Source organism: Somniosus microcephalus, chromosome 9 (genome assembly GCF_052327205.1).
Source record: "Somniosus microcephalus isolate GS21.2 chromosome 9, FLI_Smic_1.0, whole genome shotgun sequence".
Lineage (NCBI taxonomy): Eukaryota > Metazoa > Chordata > Chondrichthyes > Squaliformes > Somniosidae > Somniosus > Somniosus microcephalus.
In genome coordinates this window covers 243,881,414-243,904,925 of record NC_140995.1, presented here as the reverse complement: position 1 = coordinate 243,904,925, position 23,512 = coordinate 243,881,414, and the positions used below count along the sequence as shown (strand labels likewise).

Here is a 23,512-nt window from a genome sequence, read left to right as displayed (position 1 = left end):
TCCTTCTGTGGCTCAGCGTCCATTTTAAATGGGTGACATAGAGTCTGTAATAAGGTAGAAGCTGATTGAACGAATGGGATGAAGTCCATGATAACGGAGCTGGGAGATCGGCAATCTCTCCCCCGCGAACTCTCCGCCTGATCTCCCTCTCCCTGTGTACTCTCTCCCCCCGCGATCTCTCTCTCCCCGCAATCTCTCTCTCTCACCCTGATCTCTCTCCCCGTGACCTCTCTCCCCGTGATCTCTCTCTCCCCGCGATCTCTCTCTCTCACCCTGATCTCTCCCCCCGCGATCTCTCTCTCCCCACGATCTCTCTCTCTCACCCTGATCTCTCTCCCCGCGATCTCTCTCCCCCCGTGATCTCTCTCTCCCCGTGATCTCCCTCTCCCCCGTGATCTCTCTCTCCCCCGTGATCTCTCTCTCCCCCGTGAGCTCTCTCTCCCCGCGATCTCACTCTCCCCGCGATCACTCTCTCCCCACGATCTCTCTCCCCGCGATCGCTCTCTCCCCGATCTCTCTCCCCGTGATCTCTCTCCCCACGATCTCTCTCTCCCCGTGATCTCTCTCTCCCCGTGATCTCTCTCTCCCCGTGATATCTCTCTCCCCGTGATCTCTCTCTCCCCGTGATCTCTCTCTCCCCGTGATCTCTCTCTCCCCGTGATCTCTCTCTCCCCGTGATCTCTCTCTCCCCCTGATCTCTCTCTCCCCGTGTCCCCGTGATCTCTCTCTCCCCGCGATCTCTCTCCCCGTGATCTCTCTCTCCCCGTGATCCCTCTCTCCCCGTGATCTCTCTCCCCCCCGTGATCTCTCTCTCGCCGTGATCTCTCTCTCCCCGTGATCTCTCTCTCCCCGTGATCTCTCTCCCCCCGTGATCTCTCTCCCCGTGATCTCTCTCCCCCCGTGATCTCTCTCCCACGTGATCACTCTCTCCCCGCGATCTCTCACTCCCCGATCTCTCTCTCCCCGTGATCTCTCTCTCCCCGTGATCTCTCTCTCCCCGCGATCTCTCTCTCTCCCCGTGATTTCTCTCTCCCCGGAATCTCTCTCTTCCTGTGATCTCTCACCCCCCATGATCTCTCTCCCCCGTGATCTCTCTCCCCGTGATCTCTCTCTCCCCGTGATCTCGCTCTCCCCATGATCTCTCTCTCCCCGTCATCTCTCTCTCCCCGTGATCTCTCTCTCCCCGCGATCTCTCTCTCCCCCGATATCTCTCTCCCCGTGATCTCTCTCTCTCCCCGTGATCTTACTCCCCGTGATCTCTCTCTCCCCGTGATCTCTCTCTCCCCGTGATCTCTCTCCCCGTGATCTCTCTCTCCCCGTGATCTCTCTCTCCCCGTGATCTCTCTCTCCCCGTGATCTGTCTCTCTCCCCGTGATCTCTCTCTCCCCGTGTCCCCGTGATCTCTCTCTCCCCGTGATCTCTCTCTCCCCGCGATCTCTCTCCCCGTGATCTCTCTCTCCCCGCGATCTCTCTCCCCGTGATCTCTCTCTCCCCGTGTTCCCTCTCTCCCCGTAATCTCTCTCCCCCCGTGATCTCTCTCTCCCCGTGATCTCTCTCTCCCCGTGATCTCTCTCCCCCCGTGATCTCTCTCCCCGTGATCTCTCTCCCCCCGTGATCTCTCTCCCACGTGATCTCTCTCTCCCCGCGATCTCTCACTCCCCGATCTCTCTCTCCCCGTGATCTCTCTCTCCCCGTGATCTTTCTCTCTCGATCTCTCTCCCCCGTGATCTCTCTCTCCCCGTGATCTCTCTTTCCCCGCGATCTCTCTCTCTCCCCGTGATTTCTCTCTCCCCGGAATCTCTCTCTTCCCGTGATCTCTCTCCCCCCGTGATCTCTCTCCCCCGTGATCTCTCTCCCCGTGATCTCTCTCTCCCCGTGATCTCGCTCTCCCCGTGATCTCTCTCTCCCCGTGATCTCTCTCTCCCCATGATCTCTCTCTCCCCGTGATCTCTCTCTCCCCGCGATCTCTCTCTCCCCGTGATCTCTCTCTCTCCCCGTGATCTCTCTCTCCCCGTGATCTCTCTCTCCCCGCGATCTCTCTCCCCGCGATCTCTCTATCCTCCATGATCTCTCTCTCCCCACGATCTCTCTCTCCCCGTCATCTCTCTCTCCCCGTGATCTCTCTCCCCGCGACCTCTCTCTCCCCGCGATCTCTCTATCCTCCGTGATCTCTCTCTCCCCGTGATCTCTCTCTCCCCGTGATCTCTCTCTCGCCGTGATCTCTCTCTCTCTCTCTCCCCGCAATCTCTCTCTCTCCCCGCAATCTCTCTCTCTCTCCCCGCGATCACTCTCTCTCTCCCCGCGATCTCTCTCTCTCTCCCCGCGATATCTCTCTCCCCGCGATCTCTCTCTCTCCCCCGTGATCTCTCTCCCCCGCGATCTCTCTCTCCCCGCGATCTCTCTCCCCCGTGATCTCTCTCTCCCCGCGATCTCTCTCTCCCCGCGATCTCTCTATCCTCCGTGCTCTCTCTCTCCCCCGTGATCTCTCTCCCCCGTGATCTCTCTCTCCCCGTGATCTCTCTCTCCCCGTGATCTCTCTCTCCCCGTGATCTCTCTCTCCCGTGATCTCCCTCTCCCCGTGATCTCTCTCCCCCGTGATCTCTCTCCCCCGTGATCTCTCTCCCCGTGATCTCTCTCTCCCCGTGATCTCTCTCTCCCCGTGATCTCTCTCTCCCCGTGATCTCTCTCTCCCCGTGATCTCTCTCTCCCCTGTGATCTCTCTCTCCCCCGTGATCTCTCTCCCCCGTGATCTCTCTCCCCCGTGATCTCTCCCCCGTGATCTCTCCCCCGTGATCTCTCCCCCCGTGATCTCTCCCCCCGTGACCTCTCTCTCCCCGTGATCTCTCTCTACCCGTGATCTCTCTCTCCCCCGTGATCTCTCTCTCTCCCCGCGATCTCTCTCTCTCTCCCCGTGATCTCTCTCTACCCGTGATCTCTCTCTCCCCCGTGATCTCTCTCTCCCCGCGATCTCTCTCTCTCTCCCCGCGATCTCTCTCTCTCTCCCCGCAATCTCTCTCTCTCTCCCCGTGATCTCTCTCTCTCTCCCCGCGATCTCTCTCTCTCTCCCCGCGATCTCTCTCTCTCTCCCCGCGATCTCTCTCTCTCCCCGCGATCTCTCTCTCTCTCCCCGCGATCTCTCTCTCTCTCCCCGCGATCTCTCTCTCTCCCCGCGATCTCTCTCTCTCGCCCCGCAATCTCTCTCTCGCCCCGCAATCTCTCTCTCGCCCCGCAATCTCTCTCTCTCCCCGCAATCTCTCTCTCTCCCCGCAATCTCTCTCTCTCCCCGCAATCTCTCTCTCTCTCCCTGCAATCTCTCTCTCTCCCCGCAATCTCTCTCTCTCCCCGCAATCTCTCTCTCTCTCCCTGCAATCTCTCTCTCTCTCCGCAACCTCTCTCTCTCCGCAATCTCTCTCTCTCCCCGCAATCTCTCTCTCTCTCCCTGCAATCCAATTCCAATTCCAATTCCAATTCCAATTCCAATTCAAATGCTTTATTGGCATGAAAGTTTACAGAGAACCATATTGCCAAAGCTTACATTGCAAAAAGGTACAGTTTTCCAACATTCTGTAGGTGTCAATCGATTTGACATTTGTTGGGTACATACAATATTACTTTTAAACAATATTAATTTTAAACAGTCTTACTTTTAAACAGTCCTCAGGTTGTGACATGTTGTTACATATTTGGCCCCAAGGTATGGTCTGTCTCCTTCTCCCAGGACTAATCTCAATTTTGACAGGTCATCCAATTCCTTGAAATCTGGGGTTGTTTGGCTTAGCTTGTTGAATAATATGTTTCTTGATGTGTTGAATTTTTCGCATTTTAGGAGGAAATGCATTTCTGTTTCAACCTCGCCGGCCAGACATTGATCGCATATTCTATTCTCTCTAGGCTGCCAGGATTTCTTGTATCTGCCTTTTTCAATTTCCAGTTGGTGGTCGCTTAGTCTGTACCTGGTGAGGGTCTGTCTCTGTTTTGTGTCTCTGATGGTCGTGAGGTAGTCTGCCAGTTTATAATCTCTTTTTAGGGCCCGGTAACATTCTAATCTGCTTTGGCTTTCGGTTATTTTGTTCCAATGTTCCAGGTAGGTTTCTTTGCAATGTTTAATGATTTGGTTCACTCGGATTGGTGTTTGGACGGCTGTGTTGGTCTGGGGCTGGTCAGGGTCCGTCTGAGTACTTAGTTTCAGTAGCAGCTGACTCAGGGGACTCTTTTCTGGGTTTAGCTCTTGGGTCTGAAAGGCTTTGAAATGAAGGGTGTCTGGGGAGCTAGATTTGAGGTGATTTAGGAAGTTTAGTGCTCGTTTTTGGATGTTTATTATCAGTGGGTATCTGCCTAGTTCGGCTCTGCATGCATTTGTTGGCGTTTTTCTTTGGGTGCAAAGGATGCTTCGGCAGAATTCTGCATGTAGGGCTTCTATTGTGTGTTTTTCCCATTTAGTGTAGCTTTGGTGATTTAGCGGGCCCCATACTTCACTACCATACAGTGCAATGGGCAGGATTATGCTGTCAAATATTTTGAGCCAGATTTTGATTGGGATTTGGATGTTGTAGAATTTTCTTTTTATTGCATATAGAGCTCTTCGGGCTTTTTCTTTTAGTGCATTCACTGCTATGCTGAAGCTCCCTGATGCTATAATAGTTAGACCAAGGTAGGTGTAGCTCATAGTGTGTCCTATAGCGGTATCACTGAGGGTAAATTGGTATTTGTTTTCCTGACATCTGGGCCTTTTTTGAAAAATCATGATGTTGGTTTTCTTTAGATTTACTGTTAGAGCCCAATTTTGGCAGTATTTGTCGAGTAGGTCTAGTTGTTGCTGTAATCCCTGTTCTGTGGGAGACAGCAGAACCAGGTCGTCCGCATAGAACAGGGATTTCACTTCTCCATCAAGGAGACGGAGACCTGGTGACTCGCTTTGCTCCAGCATGTCTGCTAATTCATTTATGTATATGTTGAACAGGGTCGGGCTCAAATTGCAGCCCTGTCGGACGCCTCTTCTCTGGGTGAAGAAATCGGTGCGTTTGTCTCCAATTTTGACCCCGCATTTGTTTTTCAGATACATTGATTTAATAAGGTCATAGACTTTGCCCCCTATTCCACACTGAAGAAGTTTATAATAGAGCCCTTCGTGCCATATAGAGTCAAAGGCTTTCTTGAAGTCGATGAAACAGGCGAATATTTTCCCATTTTTTGTTTGGTGTATATGTTTTTCAATGAGGGTGTGAAGGGTATAGATATGGTCGGCGGTGCGGTGTTTTGGAAGAAAGCCTATTTGGTTTTTTCTGAGGATATTATGTTTGTTAAGAAAATCAAGTAATCTACTATTTAGAATACTGCAGAATAACTTCCCTAGACAACTGTTGACACAGATGCCGCGGTAGTTATTTGGGTCTGATTTGTTTCCGCTTTTATATATGGGGGAGATTAGTCCTTGGCACCAGATATCGGGAAACCAGCCTGAACGTAATATGATGTTGAATAATTTGAGTACCGCACCCTGCATCTCCATATTGCTGAACTTGAGCATTTCATTTTTGATGTTGTCTGGGCCACAGGCTTTCTTTAGGTGGAGAGATTTTGTTTTTGTGGCCAGTTCTTTCCATGTGATTGGGGAGTCTAGAGGGTTTTGGTTGTCTTTAATTGTTGCTTCTAATGTGTGGAGTTTTTCTGTGACCTGATGTTGACTTGGGTTTGTTTCGTTTATTGGGATGTCTTTGTAGAGGTTTTCAAAATGTGTTCTCCAGATGTCGCCATCTTGGATTGGCAATGCTTGCAATTGTGTTGTACTCAGGTTATTCCACATTTCCCAGAATTGTTTTGGGTTGGTGGAGTTTTCAATTTCTTCGAGTATTTTGTGGGTATAGTTTTGTGTTTTGTTCCTAATGGTGTGTTTATATCTTTTGAGGGTTTCATTGTATCTAGTACGTAGGTCCGGATTGTTTGGTTGCCGATGCTTTTGGTTTGATATTTTTCTCAGGTCTTTTCTGGCATTTTTGCATTCGTGGTCAAACCATTTCTTATTTTTATTTTGTCTTTTGTGACTCTTCCTCTTCTGTTTCACGAGGTCGGCTTTTACAGCTGCCTCATGGAAGATCATATTTATATCCTCTATGGCCATGTTTACACCATCTCTGGTGATCTCATATAGATTTTCTTTAAATTTTGAAATTTTACTTGTGAGATCAGGTGAATTTAGTGCTGTGATGAATTTATCTCCACTGTCTGGGGCCCATCTGTATGTCTGGTTTATTTTATGTAGCTTACTGGGTTCCTTTTTTGTGTCTGTAGTTTGGGCAGAAAGTTTAAGGTACACATTTATTTGGTTATGGTCTGAGAGGGGGGATTGCTGCCTGACAGTGAATGCGTTGATATCGCAGGGGTCCAGGTCAGTGATTGTATAATCCACCACACTAGACCCAAGAGTTGAGGAATATGTGAGTCTCCCTAAGGAGTCCCCTCTGAACCTACCGTTAACTATGTACAGGCCTAAGGCTCGGCAGAGTTGCACTACCTCCCTACCGCTTTTATTTATTTCACAATCGAGGTTGTTTCGGTTTGCGATGGCTGGTGTGACATATAGAGGGGTCTGGCCAAACACATGGTTGTTGCCCTGTGGGTCTATGAAGTCAGGTTCACATCCTGTCCTTGCATTTAGGTCCCCACATAGTAGCACCTTTCCTTGGGCCTGGAAATGGCTGATTTCCATGTGGAGAGTGTCAAATATCTCCTCTTCAAAATATGGCGATTCTATTGGAGGTATGTAGATCGCACATAAGTAAACATCGTTTTTTGCTATTCCTATATTTTTATCTAATTTTAGCCATACGTGTGATTTTCCCTGTTTTATCGGTGAGATGTGTTTGTTCAGTTCTCCTTTATACCACACCAGGATTCCCCCGGAGGTTCTGCCCTTGCGTGTCTTAGTGTTCTTTACTGAGGGCACAATGATTTCATGGTACATTGGAGGACAGTGGGTCGGCATGTCCTTTTGGCACCATGTTTCTGTTAACACAATTATATCAATGTCTTTTATAGCTTTTAGGAATTCAGGGTCTGTACTCTTCATCCCAAAAGTTGAGGAGCGGAGGCCCTGGATATTCCAGCAGCTTATGTGGAAAGAACGCATTTATATAGTTCAATAAAACGAAATAAAATGGACCTATTTTGTGGGATGCGTGTGGAAACACTATTTTCTATAATGCTAAATGATGATTTAGTATAAATTTCATGAGGCATGCACATATATCTATCTAATAATAGTAATAATACTGATAAGATAACAATAATGATAATGATAAATAACAATATTAATAATTTCTCCGGCTTTCTATCAGGCTGTTCAGCATCGTCATGATCTTTCTCAGTTCTTGGTCTACAGTCTGTGGTCTAGAGGGGGGTCTTGGGTCAGGTATAAAAGCACGGTTCTGTTGTTGGTTTTGTAAAGGGGGGTGGGGGACATTGGTGGTCCTGTTTGGGTTACGGCTCCCAATGGTAGAGGGGGTGGGAGGGCTGCGTCTTTTGGCAGTGTTTATGAGGTTTCTTGCGAAGACCCACATCCGCTGTTTGAGTAGATGTATTTCGTCATAGAGGTCCCTTGTGTTGATGTTTGGATGATGGGCCAGGTAGACGTTGGGGAAGACAGAACATCTCGTGTCGATCTCCCTGTTGGTGTTGTGGATTATATAGGCTGGGGTGTCCTTTCTGGGCAGTAGTGTGGAGATCACGATCCGCGCCTCGGGGAATTCCTTGCTGGCCTTTTCCGCCATCCTGCTCACCGCCCTAGCAGTGCCTTCCTGTAGGGTGCGTAGGTCGTTTGTGCCTGTGTGGATCACAAGCCATTTGGGGCTTCCAAGGGATTCTTTGTTCAGGATCTTCATTGCATGGTCTGTGTTGCTGCACCATTTTTTCAGGACTTGATGACCTGGGAACAGCCTCTGGGGGTCCAGAAACTTTCCGTTGGAGTCGGTCAGCAGGACCGCCTGAGGGGCTGGTTTTTCAGACTGGGTAGCAGTAGTCTGGGCAGGACTCGACTGATGGCTGGTTGTTGGCTGGGTTTCTGGGATATGTTGTGTGGCAGGAGCAGGGTTTGAGGCTTTCGGTGTGTCCTCGTGTGGGGGGGCATCTGACGGGTTCTGTGTCCCTGTGTGTGAGGACTGGGTAGCGGTAGTCTGGGCAGGACTCGACTGAGGGCTGGTTGTTGGCTGGGATAAGCTGTGTGGCAGGAGCGGGGTTTGTGGCTTTCGGTGTGTCCTCGTGTGGGGTGGCATCCGATGGGTTCTGTGTCCTTGTGTGTGTTGTTTTTTGGACCTTAAGAGGTTTGTGTTGCCTGCTGAGCCTTTCTACGGCCTCCATCGTTTTGTTTAGCTGGGTATGGAGTTCTTTGATCTTATTTCTTTGTTCCTCTACGGTCTTTCTCAGCTTGTGGATGGTGGACTCGTTTTCCGTTTTCAGCTGTTTGAGTTCCTCCGTCCAGTTCTTGGTCTGTGTTTCTCTGTATTCGTTGAATTCGAGTTCTAGTTTGGACAGACTCTCTTTCAGCAGTTTGTTTGCGTTGAGAGGTGTGGGAGGGGTGGAGATGGTCAGGGAGGTGTGTGTCTCTGCTGGACTCTCTTCTTCTTCCTCCGCTTGGCTCTCATCATCCTCTGTTCGACTCTCTTTTGCCTCCTGTCCATTGGTCCTATTTGTGTCTGCCTTAGTTTTCAACTGGGGGAATTCCTTTTCGAAGGAGTCCAGATTTTCTACATTCCCCTGTATCATGATCTTTCCTTTTTTGTTGTAGTAGCTTATGGTTAGCAGGGGGTCATCTTTATCTAGATTTCCATCTTTACATATTTTCAGTCTGCCTCCACTGCCAATACCTTCGCTGGAGACGTATGCGTAGTATTTTTGTAAAGTCTCCTTCCATGAGGGAACGGAGTCGGTGTAGAATATGAGGTTGTTCTTCGTCTTAATCCCTTTGTGTGTGGTATAGTCAACGTAGAGGACCTCTGGGTTACTTTTTAGTGTTATGTCCTTGTGTTTTTCCTTTGCTTTATTTTTTGTGCATTGCTCAGGATATTTCATTTCCCTGCTCATTGTAGTCGTTTGTTTTGTCTCAGGTAGATAACTTTTTTTCTCTTTTTTGTGTCGTGTTCCACCTTATCCCACTTTTAGGTCCAAAATTGAGAGTTTTTCAGGGGTTCATCTTTGATATAGCTGCTCTTAAAAGTTTCTCTCTCTCTCTCTCACAGGTTCCTGGTTCGGGTTGTTTATCGTTTCTCTCGGGTTTCTATTCCTTTTTTCTCGCGGGTTTGTTGTTCTTTTTCTAGGTTAATTAAATTTAGGTAGATCTAGGTAAAGCTTTTTTCCTCCGGACCCGGAGTTTTCCTCTCTCTCCTCGCGTCGGTCTCAGGCTGTTTCTGCTCTGGTCCCAGCCCCTCGGCTCGGCTGTGCAGTCCCGGCCCGGCCCGGCCCGGTGTTTGTCCGAGTTTCTCCGACCCCGGAGTTTCTCGGGTTTCAGGCCCCGGGCTTGCTCTCTCTCCGGGCTTCTGCCCTGGTCCCAGCCCCTCGGCTCGGCTGTGCAGTCCCCGCCCGGCCCGGTGTTTGTCCGAGTTTCTCCGACCCCGGAGTTTCTCGGGTTTCAGGCCCCGGGCTTGCTCTCTCTCCGGGCTTCTGCCCTGGTCCCAGCCCCTCGGCTCGGCTGTGCAGTCCCCGCCCGGCCCAGTGTTTGTCCGAGTTTCTCCGACCCCGGAGTTTCTCGGGTTTCAGGCCCCGGGCTTGCTCGCTCTCCGGGCTTCTGCCCTGGTCCCAGCCGCTCGGCTCGGCTGTGCAGTCCCGGCCCGGCCCGGTGTTTGTCCGAGTTTCTCCGACCCCGGAGTTTCTCGGGTTTCAGGCCCCGGGCTTGCTCGCTCTCCAGGCCCGACAGTCCCGACCCGATCCGGCACCCCTACCTCTCCACTCGCCTCTTTGACTGGCTCGGGCCGCTCCTCCCGGTCTGGGTCTAATCCTGTTGCTGCTCGCTCTCCTTCTCTCCGGTGCCTCGCTCGGCCCGGTTCCTCGGGCCTTTCTCCGGCTTCAGGCTCCGTGCTCCGGTTGCTGCTCGGGCTCTACACACCGTTCTCTCGCTACAATCTCTTTCTACCACAGCACAGAGTTACACACCTTTCTCTCTCGCTCCTAGTCTCTCTCTATCACTGCACAGAATTACACACCTTTCTCTCTCGCTCTCTCTACCCCACGGGTCAGACTCTCTCGCTCTCGCTCTAACCCACGGGTCTCTCTAGTTCAGTTCAGTTCAGTTCAGTTCAAATGCTTTATTGGCATGAAAGTTTACAGAGAACCATATTGCCAAAGCTTACATAGCAAAAAGGTACAGTTTTCCAACATTCTGTAGGTGTCAATCGATTTGACATTTGTTGGGTATATACAATATTACTTTTAAACAATATTAATTTTAAACAGTCTTTCTACTTCATTTGGTACGTTCAATATTAATTTTAAACAGTCTTACTTTTAAACAGTCCTCAGGTTGTGACATGTTGTTACATATTTAGCCCCAAGGTATGGTCTGTCTCCTTCTCCTAGGACTAATCTCAATTTTGACAGATCATCCAATTCCTTGAAATCTGGGGTTGTTTGGCTTAGCTTGTTGAATAATATGTTTCTTGATGTGTTGAATTTTTCGCATTTTAGGAGGAAATGCATTTCTGTTTCAACCTCGCCAGCCAGACATTGATCGCATATTCTATTCTCTCTAGGCTGCCAGGATTTCTTGTATCTGCCTTTTTCAATTTCCAGTTGGTGGTCGCTTAGTCTGTACCTGGTGAGGGTCTGTCTCTGTTTTGTGTCTCTGATGGTCGTGAGGTAGTCTGCCAGTTTATATTCTCTTTTTAGGGCCCGGTAACATTCTAATCTGCTTTGGCTTTCGGTTATTTTGTTCCAATGTTCCAGGTAGGTTTCTTTGCATTTTTTAATGATTTGGTTCACTCGGATTGGTGTTTGGACGGCTGTGTTGGTCTGGGGCTGGTCAGGGTCCGGCTGAGTACTTAGTTTCAGTAGCAGCTGACTCAGGGGACTCTTTTCTGGGTTTAGCTCTTGGGTCTGAAAGGCTTTGAAATGAAGGGTGTCTGGGGAGCTAGATTTGAGGTGATTTAGGAAGTTTAGTGCTCGTTTTTGGATGTTTATTATCAGTGGGTATCTGCCTAGTTCGGCTCTGCATGCATTTGTTGGCGTTTTTCTTTGGGTGCGAAGGATGCTTCGGCAGAATTCTGCATGTAGGGCTTCTATTGTGTGTTTTTCCCATTTAGTGTAGCTTTGGTGATTTAGCGGGCCCCATACTTCACTACCGTACAGTGCAATGGGCAGGATTATGCTGTCAAAAATTTTGAGCCAGATTTTGATTGGGATTTGGATGTTGTAGAATTTTCTTTTTATTGCATATAGGGCTCTTCGGGCTTTTTCTTTTAGTGCATTCACTGCTATGCTGAAGCTCCCTGATGCTGTAATAGTTAGACCAAGGTAGGTGTAGCTCATAGTGTGTCCTATAGTGGTATCACTGAGGGTAAACTGGTATTTGTTTTCCTGACATCTGGGTCTTTTCTGAAAAATCATGATGTTGGTTTTCTTTAGATTTACTGTTAGAGCCCAATTTTGGCAGTATTTGTCGAGTAGGTCTAGTTGTTGCTGTAATCCCTGTTCTGTGGGAGACAGCAGAACCAGGTCGTCCGCATAGAACAGGGACTTCACTTCTCCATCCAGGAGACGGAGACCTGGTGACTCGCTTTGCTCCAGCATGTCTGCTAATTCATTTATGTATATGTTGAACAGGGTCGGGCTCAAATTGCAGCCCTGCCGGACGCCTCTTCTCTGGGTGAAGAAATCGGTGCGTTTGTCTCCAATTTTGACCCCGCATTTGTTTTTCAGATACATTGATTTAATAAGGTCATAGACTTTGCCCCCTATTCCACACTGAAGAAGTTTATAATAGAGCCCTTCGTGCCATATACAGTCAAAGGCTTTCTTGAAGTCGATGAAACAGGCGAATATTTTCCCATTTTTTGTTTGGTGTTTATGTTTTTCAATGAGGGTGTGAAGGGTATAGATATGGTCGGCGGTGCGGTGTTTTGGAAGAAAGCCTATTTGTTTTTTTCTGAGGATATTATGTTTGTTAAGAAAATCAAGTAATCTACTATTTAGAATACTGCAGAATAACTTCCCTAGACAACTGTTGACACAGATGCCGCGGTAGTTATTTGGGTCTGATTTGTTTCCGCTTTTATATATGGGGGAGATTAGTCCTTGGCACCAGATATCGGGAAAACAGCCTGAACGTAATATGATGTTGAATAATTTGAGTACCGCACCCTGCATCTCCATATTGCTGAACTTGAGCATTTCATTTTTGATGTTGTCTGGGCCACAGGCTTTCTTTAGGTGGAGAGATTTTGTTTTTGTGGCCATTTCTTTCCATGTGATTGGGGAGTCTAGAGGGTTTTGGTTGTCTTTGATTGTTGCTTCTAATGTGTGGAGTTTTTCTGTGACCTGATGTTGACTTGGGTTTGTTTCGTTTATTGGGATGTCTTTGTAGAGGTTTTCAAAATGTGTTCTCCAGATGTCGCCATCTTGGATTGGTAATGCTTGCAATTGTGTTGTACTCAGGTTATTCCACATTTCCCAGAATTGTTTTGGGTTGGTGGAGTTTTCAATTTCTTCTAGTATTTTGTGGGTATAGTTTTGTGTTTTGTTCCTAATGGTGTGTTTATATCTTTTGAGGGTTTCATTGTATCTAGTACGTAGGTCCGGATTGTTTGGTTGGCGATGCTTTTGGTTTGATATTTTTCTCAGGTCTTTTCTGGCATTTTTGCATTCGTGGTCAAACCATTTCTTATTTTTATTTTGTCTTTTGTGACTCTTCCTCTTCTGTTTCACGAGGTCGGCTTTTACAGCTGCCTCATGAAAGATCATATTTATATCCTCTATCTCTCTCTCTCTCCGCAACCTCTCTCTCCTCTCTCTCTCCCTGCAATCTCTCTCTCCCCGCAATCTCTCTCTCTCCCCGCAATCTCTCTCTCTCTCCCTGCAATCTCTCTCTCTCCCTGCAATCTCTCTCTCTCTCCCAGCAATCTCTCTCTCTTTCCCCGCGATATCTCTCTCTCCCTGCGATCTCTCTCCCCGCGACCTCTCTCAATCTCCGCGATCTCTGTCTCCACGCGATCTCACTCTCCCCGCGATCTCTCTCTCCCCATGATCTCTCTCCCCGCGATCGCTCTCTCCCCCGATCTCTCTCCCCGTGATCTCTCTCCCCGCGATCTCTCTCTCCCCGTGATCTCTCTCTCCCCGTGATCTCTCTCTCCCCCGTGGTCTCTCTCTCCCCGTGATATCTCTCTCCCCGTGATCTCTCTCACCCCGTGATCTCTCTCTCCCCGTGATCTCTCTCTCCCCGTGATCTCTCTCTCTCCCCGTGATCTCTCTCTCCCCGTGTCCCCGTGATCTCTCACTCCCCGTGATCTCTCTCTCCCCACGATCTCTCTCCCCGTGATCTCTCTCTCCCCGTGATCCCTCTCTCCCTGTGATCTCTCTCCCCCTGTGATCTCTCTCTCGCCGTGATCTCTCTCTCCCCGTGATCTCTCTCTCCCCGTGATCTCTCTCTCCCCGTGATCTCTCTCCCCCCGTGATCTCTCTCCCCGTGATCTCTCTCCCCCCGTGATCTCTCTCCCACGTGATCTCTCTCTCCCCGCGATCTCTCACTCCCCGATCTCTCTCTCCCCGTGATCTTTCTCTCTCCCCGTGATCTCTCTCCCCCGTGATCTCTCTCTCCCCCGTGATCTCTCTCTCCCCGCGATCTCTCTCTCTCCCCGTGATTTCTCTCTCCCCGGAATCTCTCTCTCCCCGTGATCTCTCTCCCCTCGTGATCTCTCTCTCGCCGTGATCTCTCTCTCCCCGTGATCTCTCTCTCCCCGTGATCTCTCTCTCCCCGTGATCTCTCTCTCCCCGTGATCTCTCTCTCCCCGTGATCTCTCTCTCCCCGTGATCTCTCTCTCCCCGTGATCTCTCTCTCCCCGTGATCTCTCTCCCCCCGTGATCTCTCTCCCCCCGTGATCTCTCTCCCCGTGATCTCTCTCCCCCGTGATCTCTCTCCCACGTGATCTCTCTCTCCCCGCGATCTCTCACTCCCCGATCTCTCTCTCCCCGTGATCTCTCTCTCCCCGTGATCTTTCTCTCTCCCCGTGATCTCTCTCCCCCGTGATCTCTCTCTCCCCGTGATCTCTCTCTCCCCGCGATCTCTCTCTCTCCCCGTGATTTCTCTCTCCCCGGAATCTCTCTCTTCCCGTGATCTCTCTCCCCGTGATCTCTCTCCCCCCGTGATCTCTCTCCCCCGTGATCTCTCTCCCCGTCATCTCTCTCTCCCCGTGATCTCTCTCTCCCCGTGATCTCTCTCTCCCCGCGATCTCTCTCTCCCCCGATATCTCTCTCCCCGTGATCTCTCTCTCTCCCCGTGATCTCTCTCCCCGTGATCTCTCTCCCCGTGATCTCTCTCTCCCCGCGATCTCCCTCTCCCCCGTGATCTCTCTCTCCCCCGTGATCTCTCTCTCCCCGTGATGTCTCTCTCCCCGCGATCTCTCTCTCCCCGCGATCTCTCTCTCCCCGCGATCTCTCTCTCTCCCCGGGATCTCTCTCTCTCTCCCCGCGATCTCTCTCTCCCCGCGATCTCTCTCTCCCCGTGATCTCTCTCTCCCCGCGATCTCTCTCTCCCCGCGATCTCTCTATCCTCCGTGATCTCTCTCTCCCCGTGATCTCTCTCTCTCTCCCTGCAATCTCTCTCTCTCTCCGCAACCTCTCTCTCTCCGCAATCTCTCTCTCTCCCCGCAATCTCTCTCTCTCTCCCTGCAATCCAATTCCAATTCCAATTCCAATTCCAATTCCAATTCAAATGCTTTATTGGCATGAAAGTTTACAGAGAACCATATTGCCAAAGCTTACATTGCAAAAAGGTACAGTTTTCCAACATTCTGTAGGTGTCAATCGATTTGACATTTGTTGGGTACATACAATATTACTTTTAAACAATATTAATTTTAAACAGTCTTACTTTTAAACAGTCCTCAGGTTGTGACATGTTGTTACATATTTGGCCCCAAGGTATGGTCTGTCTCCTTCTCCCAGGACTAATCTCAATTTTGACAGGTCATCCAATTCCTTGAAATCTGGGGTTGTTTGGCTTAGCTTGTTGAATAATATGTTTCTTGATGTGTTGAATTTTTCGCATTTTAGGAGGAAATGCATTTCTGTTTCAACCTCGCCGGCCAGACATTGATCGCATATTCTATTCTCTCTAGGCTGCCAGGATTTCTTGTATCTGCCTTTTTCAATTTCCAGTTGGTGGTCGCTTAGTCTGTACCTGGTGAGGGTCTGTCTCTGTTTTGTGTCTCTGATGGTCGTGAGGTAGTCTGCCAGTTTATAATCTCTTTTTAGGGCCCGGTAACATTCTAATCTGCTTTGGCTTTCGGTTATTTTGTTCCAATGTTCCAGGTAGGTTTCTTTGCAATGTTTAATGATTTGGTTCACTCGGATTGGTGTTTGGACGGCTGTGTTGGTCTGGGGCTGGTCAGGGTCCGTCTGAGTACTTAGTTTCAGTAGCAGCTGACTCAGGGGACTCTTTTCTGGGTTTAGCTCTTGGGTCTGAAAGGCTTTGAAATGAAGGGTGTCTGGGGAGCTAGATTTGAGGTGATTTAGGAAGTTTAGTGCTCGTTTTTGGATGTTTATTATCAGTGGGTATCTGCCTAGTTCGGCTCTGCATGCATTTGTTGGCGTTTTTCTTTGGGTGCGAAGGATGCTTCGGCAGAATTCTGCATGTAGGGCTTCTATTGTGTGTTTTTCCCATTTAGTGTAGCTTTGGTGATTTAGCGGGCCCCATACTTCACTACCATACAGTGCAATGGGCAGGATTATGCTGTCAAATATTTTGAGCCAGATTTTGATTGGGATTTGGATGTTGTAGAATTTTCTTTTTATTGCATATAGAGCTCTTCGGGCTTTTTCTTTTAGTGCATTCACTGCTATGCTGAAGCTCCCTGATGCTGTAATAGTTAGACCAAGGTAGGTGTAGCTCATAGTGTGTCCTATAGCGGTATCACTGAGGGTAAATTGGTATTTGTTTTCCTGACATCTGGGCCTTTTTTGAAAAATCATGATGTTGGTTTTCTTTAGATTTACTGTTAGAGCCCAATTTTGGCAGTATTTGTCGAGTAGGTCTAGTTGTTGCTGTAATCCCTGTTCTGTGGGAGACAGCAGAACCAGGTCGTCCGCATAGAACAGGGATTTCACTTCTCCATCAAGGAGACGGAGACCTGGTGACTCGCTTTGCTCCAGCATGTCTGCTAATTCATTTATGTATATGTTGAACAGGGTCGGGCTCAAATTGCAGCCCTGTCGGACGCCTCTTCTCTGGGTGAAGAAATCGGTGCGTTTGTCTCCAATTTTGACCCCGCATTTGTTTTTCAGATACATTGATTTAATAAGGTCATAGACTTTGCCCCCTATTCCACACTGAAGAAGTTTATAATAGAGCCCTTCGTGCCATATAGAGTCAAAGGCTTTCTTGAAGTCGATGAAACAGGCGAATATTTTCCCATTTTTTGTTTGGTGTATATGTTTTTCAATGAGGGTGTGAAGGGTATAGATATGGTCGGCGGTGCGGTGTTTTGGAAGAAAGCCTATTTGGTTTTTTCTGAGGATATTATGTTTGTTAAGAAAATCAAGTAATCTACTATTTAGAATACTGCAGAATAACTTCCCTAGACAACTGTTGACACAGATGCCGCGGTAGTTATTTGGGTCTGATTTGTTTCCGCTTTTATATATGGGGGAGATTAGTCCTTGGCACCAGATATCGGGAAACCAGCCTGAACGTAATATGATGTTGAATAATTTGAGTACCGCACCCTGCATCTCCATATTGCTGAACTTGAGCATTTCATTTTTGATGTTGTCTGGGCCACAGGCTTTCTTTAGGTGGAGAGATTTTGTTTTTGTGGCCAGTTCTTTCCATGTGATTGGGGAGTCTAGAGGGTTTTGGTTGTCTTTAATTGTTGCTTCTAATGTGTGGAGTTTTTCTGTGACCTGATGTTGACTTGGGTTTGTTTCGTTTATTGGGATGTCTTTGTAGAGGTTTTCAAAATGTGTTCTCCAGATGTCGCCATCTTGGATTGGCAATGCTTGCAATTGTGTTGTACTCAGGTTATTCCACATTTCCCAGAATTGTTTTGGGTTGGTGGAGTTTTCAATTTCTTCGAGTATTTTGTGGGTATAGTTTTGTGTTTTGTTCCTAATGGTGTGTTTATATCTTTTGAGGGTTTCATTGTATCTAGTACGTAGGTCCGGATTGTTTGGTTGCCGATGCTTTTGGTTTGATATTTTTCTCAGGTCTTTTCTGGCATTTTTGCATTCGTGGTCAAACCATTTCTTATTTTTATTTTGTCTTTTGTGACTCTTCCTCTTCTGTTTCACGAGGTCGGCTTTTACAGCTGCCTCATGGAAGATCATATTTATATCCTCTATGGCCATGTTTACACCATCTCTGGTGATCTCATATAGATTTTCTTTAAATTTTGAAATTTTACTTGTGAGATCAGGTGAATTTAGTGCTGTGATGAATTTATCTCCACTGTCTGGGGCCCATCTGTATGTCTGGTTTATTTTATGTAGCTTACTGGGTTCCTTTTTTGTGTCTGTAGTTTGGGCAGAAAGTTTAAGGTACACATTTATTTGGTTATGGTCTGAGAGGGGGGATTGCTGCCTGACAGTGAATGCGTTGATATCGCAGGGGTCCAGGTCAGTGATTGTATAATCCACCACACTAGACCCAAGAGTTGAGGAATATGTGAGTCTCCCTAAGGAGTCCCCTCTGAACCTACCGTTAACTATGTACAGGCCTAAGGCTCGGCAGAGTTGCACTACCTCCCTACCGCTTTTATTTATTTCACAATCGAGGTTGTTTCGGTTTGCGATGGCTGGTGTGACATATAGAGGGGTCTGGCCAAACACATGGTTGTTGCCCTGTGGGTCTATGAAGTCAGGTTCACATCCTGTCCTTGCATTTAGGTCCCCACATAGTAGCACCTTTCCTTGGGCCTGGAAATGGCTGATTTCCATGTGGAGAGTGTCAAATATCTCCTCTTCAAAATATGGCGATTCTATTGGAGGTATGTAGATCGCACATAAGTAAACATCGTTTTTTGCTATTCCTATATTTTTATCTAATTTTAGCCATACGTGTGATTTTCCCTGTTTTATCGGTGAGATGTGTTTGTTCAGTTCTCCTTTATACCACACCAGGATTCCCCCGGAGGTTCTGCCCTTGCGTGTCTTAGTGTTCTTTACTGAGGGCACAATGATTTCATGGTACATTGGAGGACAGTGGGTCGGCATGTCCTTTTGGCACCATGTTTCTGTTAACACAATTATATCAATGTCTTTTATAGCTTTTAGGAATTCAGGGTCTGTACTCTTCATCCCAAAAGTTGAGGAGCGGAGGCCCTGAATATTCCAGCAGCTTATGTGGAAAGAACGCATTTATATAGTTCAATAAAACGAAATAAAATGGACCTATTTTGTGGGATGCGTGTGGAAACACTATTTTCTATAATGCTAAATGATGATTTAGTATAAATTTCATGAGGCATGCACATATATCTATCTAATAATAGTAATAATACTGATAAGATAACAATAATGATAATGATAAATAACAATATTAATAATTTCTCCGGCTTTCTATCAGGCTGTTCAGCATCGTCATGATCTTTCTCAGTTCTTGGTCTACAGTCTGTGGTCTAGAGGGGGGTCTTGGGTCAGGTATAAAAGCACGGTTCTGTTGTTGGTTTTGTAAAGGGGGGTGGGGGACATTGGTGGTCCTGTTTGGGTTACGGCTCCCAATGGTAGAGGGGGTGGGAGGGCTGCGTCTTTTGGCAGTGTTTATGAGGTTTCTTGCGAAGACCCACATCCGCTGTTTGAGTAGATGTATTTCGTCATAGAGGTCCCTTGTGTTGATGTTTGGATGATGGGCCAGGTAGACGTTGGGGAAGACAGAACATCCCGTGTCGATCTCCCTGTTGGTGTTGTGGATTATATAGGCTGGGGTGTCCTTTCTGGGCAGTAGTGTGGAGATCACGATCCGCGCCTCGGGGAATTCCTTGCTGGCCTTTTCCGCCATCCTGCTCACCGCCCTAGCAGTGCCTTCCTGTAGGGTGCGTAGGTCGTTTGTGCCTGTGTGGATCACAAGCCATTTGGGGCTTCCAAGGGATTCTTTGTTCAGGATCTTCATTGCATGGTCTGTGTTGCTGCACCATTTTTTCAGGACTTGATGACCTGGGAACAGCCTCTGGGGGTCCAGAAACTTTCCGTTGGAGTCGGTCAGCAGGACCGCCTGAGGGGCTGGTTTTTCAGACTGGGTAGCAGTAGTCTGGGCAGGACTCGACTGATGGCTGGTTGTTGGCTGGGTTTCTGGGATATGTTGTGTGGCAGGAGCAGGGTTTGAGGCTTTCGGTGTGTCCTCGTGTGGGGGGGCATCTGACGGGTTCTGTGTCCCTGTGTGTGAGGACTGGGTAGCGGTAGTCTGGGCAGGACTCGACTGAGGGCTGGTTGTTGGCTGGGATAAGCTGTGTGGCAGGAGCGGGGTTTGTGGCTTTCGGTGTGTCCTCGTGTGGGGTGGCATCCGATGGGTTCTGTGTCCTTGTGTGTGTTGTTTTTTGGACCTTAAGAGGTTTGTGTTGCCTGCTGAGCCTTTCTACGGCCTCCATCATTTTGTTTAGCTGGGTATGGAGTTCTTTGATCTTATTTCTTTGTTCCTCTACGGTCTTTCTCAGCTTGTGGATGGTGGACTCGTTTTCCGTTTTCAGCTGTTTGAGTTCCTCCGTCCAGTTCTTGGTCTGTGTTTCTCTGTATTCGTTGAATTTGAGTTCTAGTTTGGACAGACTCTCTTTCAGCAGTTTGTTTGCGTTGAGAGGTGTGGGAGGGGTGGAGATGGTCAGGGAGGTGTGTGTCTCTGCTGGACTCTCTTCTTCTTCCTCCGCTTGGCTCTCATCATCCTCTGTTCGACTCTCTTTTGCCTCCTGTCCATTGGTCCTATTTGTGTCTGCCTTAGTTTTCAACTGGGGGAATTCCTTTTCGAAGGAGTCCAGATTTTCTACATTCCCCTGTATCATGATCTTTCCTTTTTTGTTGTAGTAGCTTATGGTTAGCAGGGGGTCATCTTTATCTAGATTTCCATCTTTACATATTTTCAGTCTGCCTCCACTGCCAATACCTTCGCTGGAGACGTATGCGTAGTATTTTTGTAAAGTCTCCTTCCATGAGGGAACGGAGTCGGTGTAGAATATGAGGTTGTTCTTCGTCTTAATCCCTTTGTGTGTGGTATAGTCAACGTAGAGGACCTCTGGGTTACTTTTTAGTGTTATGTCCTTGTGTTTTTCCTTTGCTTTATTTTTTGTGCATTGCTCAGGATATTTCATTTCCCTGCTCATTGTAGTCGTTTGTTTTGTCTCAGGTAGATAACTTTTTTTCTCTTTTTTGTGTCGTGTTCCACCTTATCCCACTTTTAGGTCCAAAATTGAGAGTTTTTCAGGGGTTCATCTTTGATATAGCTGCTCTTAAAAGTTTCTCTCTCTCTCTCTCACAGGTTCCTGGTTCGGGTTGTTTATCGTTTCTCTCGGGTTTCTATTCCTTTTTTCTCGCGGGTTTGTTGTTCTTTTTCTAGGTTAATTAAATTTAGGTAGATCTAGGTAAAGCTTTTTTCCTCCGGACCCGGAGTTTTCCTCTCTCTCCTCGCGTCGGTCTCAGGCTGTTTCTGCTCTGGTCCCAGCCCCTCGGCTCGGCTGTGCAGTCCCGGCCCGGCCCGGCCCGGTGTTTGTCCGAGTTTCTCCGACCCCGGAGTTTCTCGGGTTTCAGGCCCCGGGCTTGCTCTCTCTCCGGGCTTCTGCCCTGGTCCCAGCCCCTCGGCTCGGCTGTGCAGTCCCCGCCCGGCCCGGTGTTTGTCCGAGTTTCTCCGACCCCGGAGTTTCTCGGGTTTCAGGCCCCGGGCTTGCTCTCTCTCCGGGCTTCTGCCCTGGTCCCAGCCCCTCGGCTCGGCTGTGCAGTCCCCGCCCGGCCCAGTGTTTGTCCGAGTTTCTCCGACCCCGGAGTTTCTCGGGTTTCAGGCCCCGGGCTTGCTCGCTCTCCGGGCTTCTGCCCTGGTCCCAGCCGCTCGGCTCGGCTGTGCAGTCCCGGCCCGGCCCGGTGTTTGTCCGAGTTTCTCCGACCCCGGAGTTTCTCGGGTTTCAGGCCCCGGGCTTGCTCGCTCTCCAGGCCCGACAGTCCCGACCCGATCCGGCACCCCTACCTCTCCACTCGCCTCTTTGACTGGCTCGGGCCGCTCCTCCCGGTCTGGGTCTAATCCTGTTGCTGCTCGCTCTCCTTCTCTCCGGTGCCTCGCTCGGCCCGGTTCCTCGGGCCTTTCTCCGGCTTCAGGCTCCGTGCTCCGGTTGCTGCTCGGGCTCTACACACCGTTCTCTCGCTACAATCTCTTTCTACCACAGCACAGAGTTACACACCTTTCTCTCTCGCTCCTAGTCTCTCTCTATCACTGCACAGAATTACACACCTTTCTCTCTCGCTCTCTCTACCCCACGGGTCAGACTCTCTCGCTCTCGCTCTAACCCACGGGTCTCTCTATCTCTCTCTCTCTCCGCAACCTCTCTCTCCTCTCTCTCTCCCTGCAATCTCTCTCTCCCCGCAATCTCTCTCTCTCCCCGCAATCTCTCTCTCTCTCCCTGCAATCTCTCTCTCTCCCTGCAATCTCTCTCTCTCTCCCAGCAATCTCTCTCTCTTTCCCCGCGATATCTCTCTCTCCCTGCGATCTCTCTCCCCGCGACCTCTCTCAATCTCCGCGATCTCTGTCTCCACGCGATCTCACTCTCCCCGCGATCTCTCTCTCCCCATGATCTCTCTCCCCGCGATCGCTCTCTCCCCCGATCTCTCTCCCCGTGATCTCTCTCCCCGCGATCTCTCTCTCCCCGTGATCTCTCTCTCCCCGTGATCTCTCTCTCCCCCGTGGTCTCTCTCTCCCCGTGATATCTCTCTCCCCGTGATCTCTCTCACCCCGTGATCTCTCTCTCCCCGTGATCTCTCTCTCCCCGTGATCTCTCTCTCTCCCCGTGATCTCTCTCTCCCCGTGTCCCCGTGATCTCTCACTCCCCGTGATCTCTCTCTCCCCGCGATCTCTCTCCCCGTGATCTCTCTCTCCCCGTGATCCCTCTCTCCCTGTGATCTCTCTCCCCCTGTGATCTCTCTCTCGCCGTGATCTCTCTCTCCCCGTGATCTCTCTCTCCCCGTGATCTCTCTCTCCCCGTGATCTCTCTCCCCCCGTGATCTCTCTCCCCGTGATCTCTCTCCCCCCGTGATCTCTCTCCCACGTGATCTCTCTCTCCCCGCGATCTCTCACTCCCCGATCTCTCTCTCCCCGTGATCTCTCTCTCCCCGTGATCTTTCTCTCTCCCCGTGATCTCTCTCCCCCGTGATCTCTCTCTCCCCCGTGATCTCTCTCTCCCCGCGATCTCTCTCTCTCCCCGTGATTTCTCTCTCCCCGGAATCTCTCTCTCCCCGTGATCTCTCTCCCCTCGTGATCTCTCTCTCGCCGTGATCTCTCTCTCCCCGTGATCTCTCTCTCGCCGTGATCTCTCTCTCCCCGTGATCTCTCTCCCCCCGTGATCTCTCTCCCCCGTGATCTCTCTCCCCGTCATCTCTCTCTCCCCGTGATCTCTCTCTCCCCGTGATCTCTCTCTCCCCGCGATCTCTCTCTCCCCCGATATCTCTCTCCCCGTGATCTCTCTCTCTCCCCGTGATCTCTCTCCCCGTGATCTCTCTCCCCGTGATCTCTCTCTCCCCGCGATCTCCCTCTCCCCCGTGATCTCTCTCTCCCCCGTGATCTCTCTCTCCCCGCGATGTCTCTCTCCCCGCGATCTCTCTCTCCCCGCGATCTCTCTCTCCCCGCGATCTCTCTCTCTCCCCGGGATCTCTCTCTCTCTCCCCGCGATCTCTCTCTCCCCGCGATCTCTCTCTCCCCGTGATCTCTCTCTCCCCGCGATCTCTCTCTCCCCGCGATCTCTCTATCCTCCGTGATCTCTCTCTCCCCGCGATCTCTCTCTCCCCGCGATCTCTCTCTCCCCGCGATCTCTCTCTCCCCGCGATCTCTCTCTCCCCGCGATCTCTCTCTCCCCGCGATCTCTCTCTCCCCGCGATCTCTCTCTCCCCGCGATCTCTCTCTCCCCCGTGATCTCTCTCTCCCCGCGATCTCTCCCTCCCCGCGATCTCTCTCTCCCCGCGACCTCTCTATCTCCCCGCGATCTCTCTCCCCGTGATCTCTCTCTCCCCGCGATCTCTCTCTCCCCGCGATCTCTCTCCCCGCGATCTCTCTCTCCCCGCGATCTCTCTCTCCCCCGTGATCTCTCTCTCCCCCGTGATCACTCTCTCCCCGCGATTTCTCCCTCCCCGCGATCTCTCT

At 49.7% G+C, this 23,512-nt stretch overlaps 1 protein-coding gene across 1 annotated transcript in view; it reads right to left on the bottom strand.

Moving 5' to 3' along the window:
• Positions 1 to 23,512, bottom strand: part of cnih3 (cornichon family AMPA receptor auxiliary protein 3) — a 180,016-nt gene that overhangs the window by 91,381 nt on the left and 65,123 nt on the right. The window lies entirely within an intron of this gene.